This window comes from Somniosus microcephalus, unplaced genomic scaffold, assembly GCF_052327205.1.
Source record: "Somniosus microcephalus isolate GS21.2 unplaced genomic scaffold, FLI_Smic_1.0 unresolved_chr3, whole genome shotgun sequence".
In the NCBI taxonomy this organism is placed as follows: Eukaryota; Metazoa; Chordata; class Chondrichthyes; order Squaliformes; family Somniosidae; genus Somniosus; species Somniosus microcephalus.
In genome coordinates, this window is record NW_028225181.1 from 52696853 (window position 1) to 52703231 (window position 6379).

Consider the following 6379-nt stretch of genomic DNA (forward strand, 5'->3'; position numbering starts at 1 on the left):
AGAAACCTACCTGGAACATTGGAACAAAATAACCGAAAGCCAAAGCAGATTAGAATGTTACCGGGCCCTAAAAAGAGAATATAAACTGGCAGACTACCTCACGACCATCAGAGACACAAAAGAGAGACAGACCCTCACCAGGTACAGACTAAGCGACCACCAACTGGAAATTGAAAAAGGCAGATACAAGAAATCCTGGCAGCCTAGAGAGAATAGAATATGCGATCAATGTCTGGCCGGCGAGGTTGAAACAGAAATGCATTTCCTCCTAAAATGCGAAAAATTCAACACATCAAGAAACATATTATTCAACAAGCTAAGCCAAACAACCCCAGATTTCAAGGAATTGGATGACCTGTCAAAATTGAGATTAGTCCTGGGAGAAGGAGACAGACCACACCTTGGGGCCAAATATGTAACAACATGTCACAACCTGAGGACTGTTTAAAATTAAGACTGTTTAAAATTAATATTGAACGTACCAAATGAAGTACAAAGACTGTTTAAAATTAATATTGTTTAAAAGTAATATTGTATGTACCCAACAAATGTCATATCGATTGACACCTACAGAATGTTGGAAAACTGTACCTTTTTGCTATGTAAGCTTTGGCAATATGGTTCTCTGTAAACTTTCATGCCAATAAAGCATTTGAATTGGAATTGGAAATGGAATTGGACAGACAGAGCAAGAGAGAGACAGAGAGAGACAGAGAGAGCGAGAGAGACAGAGAGATTGACAGACAGAGCAAGAGTGAGACAGAGAGAGACAGAGAGAGAGAGACAGAGACTGAGATAGAGAGAGAGAGGGGGAGGCAGAGAGAAAGAGAGACACAGAGAGAGATAGACAGAGAGAGAGACAGAGAGATTGACAGAGAGAGAGAGAGACACAGAGAGAGACAGAGAGAGAGAGACAGAGAGAGAGACAGAGAGAGAGAGAGACACAGAGAGACAGACAGACAGAGAGAAAGAGAGCCAGAGAGAGAGAGAGCCAGAGAGAGAGAGAGAGAGAGCCAGACTGTTTTAAAAATTAATACTGAATGTACCCAACGAGGGTCAACGACTGTTTAAATTAATATTGTCTGTACCCAACGAAGGTCAAAATTGTTTGACACCTACAGAATGTTGGAAAACTGTACTTTTTGTTATGTAAGCTTTGGCAATATGGTTCCCTGTAAACTTTCATGCCAATAAAGCATTTGAATTGAAATTGAATTGATTGATAGACAGAAAGACAGGGAGAGAGAGAGACAGAGAGAGAGAGAGGGAGAGAGAGACAGAGACAGAGAAGGAGAGAGACAGAGGGAGAGAGAGACAGAGAGAGACAGAGAGGGAGACACAGAGAGAGACACACACAGAGAGCGAAACAGAGATAGAGACAGAGGGAGAGAGACAGAGAGGGAGACACAGAGAGAGCTTGCCATGAACAGAGGGACAACCAGTAAACTAAGACAAGAGTATATATAAACAAGGCGAATGTATATTTATAAACTCAGGGATATACCTGTTTATACACTGTATGAATGGAACCGCGTTTATGTGTTCAACCATAAATGTATTTTGATGCTTTGGCAACATAAGATGTACCTTATCATGCCAATAAAGCGATTTGTATTGTATTGTATTGAGAGAGAGAGAGAGACAGAGAGAGACAGAGAGACAGAGCTAGAGAGAGAGACAGAGACAGAGAGAGATAGACAGAGAGAGAGAGAGACAGAGAGAGAGAGACAGAGAGAGATAGACAGAGAGAGAGGGATGTGCAGGACAACTGGGGAGATGTTTTGAAGTGCTTTGTTGAGTTGATGCTGCACTGAGTGGGGTCAGCCAGTAGAGGGAGACAGTTCATTATTTTCAACCCAGTTCCTCAAATACAACCTGACCTCTGACACCGCTCCCTGCCCCCTGATCCTGCGCTCTGCCCCCTGACCCAATTCCCCGCCCCCTGACCACTCACCCTGACCCCTGAACCCGCTCCCTGACCCTTGAACCTGCTCCCTGCCCCCTGACCATGCTTCTTGCCCCCTGATGCTGCTCGCTGCCCCTTACCCCACTCCCTCTCGCCTGACAATGCTCCCTACAGCATGCCCCTTACCTCGCTCCGCGCCCCCTGACCTCATTACCTACAGCGTGCCCCCTGACCCCGCTCCCTACAGCGTGCCCCCCGACCCCGCTCCCTACAGCGTGCCCCCTGACCCCGCTCCCTACATCGTGCCCCCGACCCCGCTCCCTACATCGTGCCCCCTGACCCCGCTCCCTACAGCGTGCCCCCTGACCCCGCTCCCTACAGCATGCCCCCTGACCCCGCTCCCTACAGCATGCCCCCTGACCCCGCTCCCTACAGCGTGCCCCCTGACCCCGCTCCCTAGAGCGTGCCCCCTGACCCCGCTCCCTACAGCGTGCCCCCTGACCCCGCTCCCTAGAGCGTGCCCCTGACCCCGCTCCCTACAGCGTGCCCCCTGACCCCGCTCCTACAGCGTGCTCCCTGACCCCGCTCCCTACAGCGTGCCCCCTGAACCCGCTCCCTACAGCGTGCCCCCTGACCCCGCTCCCAACAGCGTGCCCCCTGACCCCCGCTGTCCCCTGATTCCTGTCTCCTGTCTCTCTCACTTCCCTTGCCTTACTCTTAATTTCCCACAGAGACACAGAGAGAGAGAGAGAAACAGAGAGAGAGAGAGAGACAGAGACAGAGAGAGAGAGACAGAGAGAGAGACAGAGAGAGAGAGAGAGACAGAGAGAGAGAGAGACAGAGAGAGAGACAGAGAGAGAGAGAGAGACAGAGAGAGAGAGACAGAGAGAGAGACAGAGAGAAACAGAGAGCGAGCGAGACAGAGACAGAGAGAGAGACAGAGAGAGAGAGAGAGACAGAGCGAGAGACTGAGAGAGAGAGAGAAACAGAGAGAGAGACAGAGAGAGAGAGAGACAGAGAGAGAGAGAGAGAGTGAGAGAGGGCCAGAGAGAGAGACAGAGAGAGAGAGAGAGACAGAGACAGAGAGAGAGACAGAGAGAGAGACTGAGAGAGAGAGAGAAACAGAGAGAGAGAGAGACAGAGAGAGAGACAGAGACACACACACAGAGAGAGAGAGAGAGACAGAGGGAAGAGACTGAGGGAGATACAGAGACAGAGACAGAGACAGAGCGTGAGAGAGGGCCAGAGAGAGAGTGAGAGAGAGAGTGAGAGAGAGCCAGAGAGAGAGACAGAGAGAGACAGAGAGAGAGACAGAGACAGAGGACAGAGACAGAGAGTGAGAGAGGGCCAGAGAGAGAGACAGAGAGAGAGAGAGAGACAGAGAGAGAAAGAGAGAGAGACAGAGAGAGAGAGACTGAGAGAGAGAGACAGAGAGAGACAGAGAGAGAGAGAGTGAGAGAGAGCCAGAGAGAGAGAGAGCCAGACAGAGAGAGAGAGCCAGAGAGAGAGAGACAGAGACAGAGAGATAGACACAATCCGAGTGAACCAAATCATTAAAAAATGCAAAGAAACCTACCTGGAACATTGGAACAAAATAACCGAAAGCCAAAGCAGATTAGAATGTTACCGGGCCCTAAAAAGAGAATATAAACTGGCAGACTACCTCACGACCATCAGAGACACAAAGAGAGACAGACCCTCACCAGGTACAGACTAAGCGACCACCAACTGGAAATTGAAAAAGGCAGATACAAGAAATCCTGGCAGCCTAGAGAGAATAGAATATGCGATCAATGTCTGGCCGGCGAGGTTGAAACAGAAATGCATTTCCTCCTAAAATGCGAAAAATTCAACACATCAAGAAACATATTATTCAACAAGCTAAGCCAAACAACCCCAGATTTCAAGGAATTGGATGACCTGTCAAAATTGAGATTAGTCCTGGAGAAGGAGACAGACCACACCTTGGGGCCAAATATGTAACAACATGTCACAACCTGAGGACTGTTTAAAATTAAGACTGTTTAAAATTAATATTGAACGTACCAAATGAAGTACAAAGACTGTTTAAAATTAATATTGTTTAAAAGTAATATTGTATGTACCCAACAAATGTCATATCGATTGACACCTACAGAATGTTGGAAAACTGTACCTTTTTGCTATGTAAGCTTTGGCAATATGGTTCTCTGTAAACTTTCATGCAATAAAGCATTTGAATTGGAATTGGAAATGGAATTGGACAGACAGAGCAAGAGAGAGACAGAGAGAGACAGAGAGAGCGAGAGAGACAGAGAGATTGACAGACAGAGCAAGAGTGAGACAGAGAGAGACAGAGAGAGAGAGACAGAGACTGAGATAGAGAGAGAGAGGGGGAGGCAGAGAGAAGAGAGACACAGAGAGAGATAGACAGAGAGAGAGACAGAGAGATTGACAGAGAGAGAGAGAGACACAGAGAGAGACAGAGAGAGAGAGACAGAGAGAGAGACAGAGAGAGAGAGAGACACAGAGAGACAGACAGACAGAGAGAAAGAGAGCCAGAGAGAGAGAGAGCCAGAGAGAGAGAGAGAGAGAGCCAGACTGTTTTAAAAATTAATACTGAATGTACCCAACGAGGGTCAACGACTGTTTAAATTAATATTGTCTGTACCCAACGAAGGTCAAAATTGTTTGACACCTACAGAATGTTGGAAAACTGTACTTTTTGTTATGTAAGCTTTGGCAATATGGTTCCCTGTAAACTTTCATGCCAATAAAGCATTTGAATTGAAATTGAATTGATTGATAGACAGAAAGAAGACAGGGAGAGAGAGAGACAGAGAGAGAGAGAGGGAGAGAGAGACAGAGACAGAGAAGGAGAGAGACAGAGGGAGAGAGAGACAGAGAGAGACAGAGAGGGAGACACAGAGAGAGACACACACAGAGAGCGAAACAGAGATAGAGACAGAGGGAGAGAGACAGAGAGGGAGACACAGAGAGAGCTTGCCATGAACAGAGGGACAACCAGTAAACTAAGACAAGAGTATATATAAACAAGGCGAATGTATATTTATAAACTCAGGGATATACCTGTTTATACACTGTATGAATGGAACCGCGTTTATGTGTGTGTTCAACCATAAATGTATTTTGATGCTTTGGCAACATAAGATGTACCTTATCATGCCAATAAAGCGATTTGTATTGTATTGTATTGAGAGAGAGAGAGAGACAGAGAGAGACAGAGAGACAGAGCTAGAGAGAGAGACAGAGACAGAGAGAGATAGACAGAGAGAGAGAGAGACAGAGAGAGAGAGACAGAGAGAGATAGACAGAGAGAGAGGGATGTGCAGGACAACTGGGGAGATGTTTTGAAGTGCTTTGTTGAGTTGATGCTGCACTGAGTGGGGTCAGCCAGTAGAGGAGACAGTTCATTATTTTCACAACCCAGTTCCTCAAATACAACCTGACCTCTGACACAGCTCCCTGCCCCCTGATCCTGCGCTCTGCCCCCTGACCCAATTCCCCGCCCCTGACCACTCACCCTGACCCCTGAACCGCTCCCTGACCCTTGAACCCGCTCCTGCCCGCCCCTGCCCCCTGACCATGCTTCTTGCCCCCTGATGCTGCTCGCTGCCCTTACCCCACTCCCTCTCGCCTGACAATGCTCCCTACAGCATGCCCCTTACCTCGCTCCGCGCCCCCTGACCTCGTTACCTACAGCGTGCCCCCTGACCCCGCTCCCTACAGCATGCCCCGCGACCCCGCTCCCTACAGCGTGCCCCCTGACCCCGCTCCCTACATCGTGCCCCCGACCCCGCTCCCTACATCGTGCCCCCTGACCCCGCTCCCTACAGCGTGCCCCCTGACCCCCGCTCCCTACAGCGTGCCCCCGACCCCGCTCCCTACATCGTGCCCCCTGACCCCGCTCCCTACAGCGTGCCCCCTGACCCCGCTCCCTACAGCGTGCCCCCTGACCCTGCTCCCTACAGCATGCCCCCTGACCCCGCTCCCTACAGCATGCCCCCTGACCCCGCTCCCTACAGCGTGCCTCCTGACCCCGCTCCTACAGCGTGCCCCCTGACCCCGCTCCCTACAGCATGCTCCCTGACCCTGCTCCCTACAGCATGCCCCCTGACCCCGCTCCCTACAGCGTGCCCCCTGACCCCACTCCTACAGCGTGCCCCCTGACCCCGCTCCCTACAGCGTGCCCCCTGACCCCACTCCCTACAGCGTGCCCCCTGACCCCGCTCCCTACAGCGTGCCTCCTGACCCCGCTCCCTACAGCGTGCCCCCTGACCCCGCTCCCTACAGCGTGCCCCCTGACCCCGCTCCCTACAGCGTGCTCCTGACCCCGCTCCTACAGCGTGCCCCCTGACCCCGCTCACTACAGCGTGCCCCCTGACTCCGCTCCCTGCAGCGTGCTCCCTGACCCCGCTCCCTACATCGTGCCCCCTGACCCCGCTCCCTACAGCATGCCCCCCGACCCCGCTC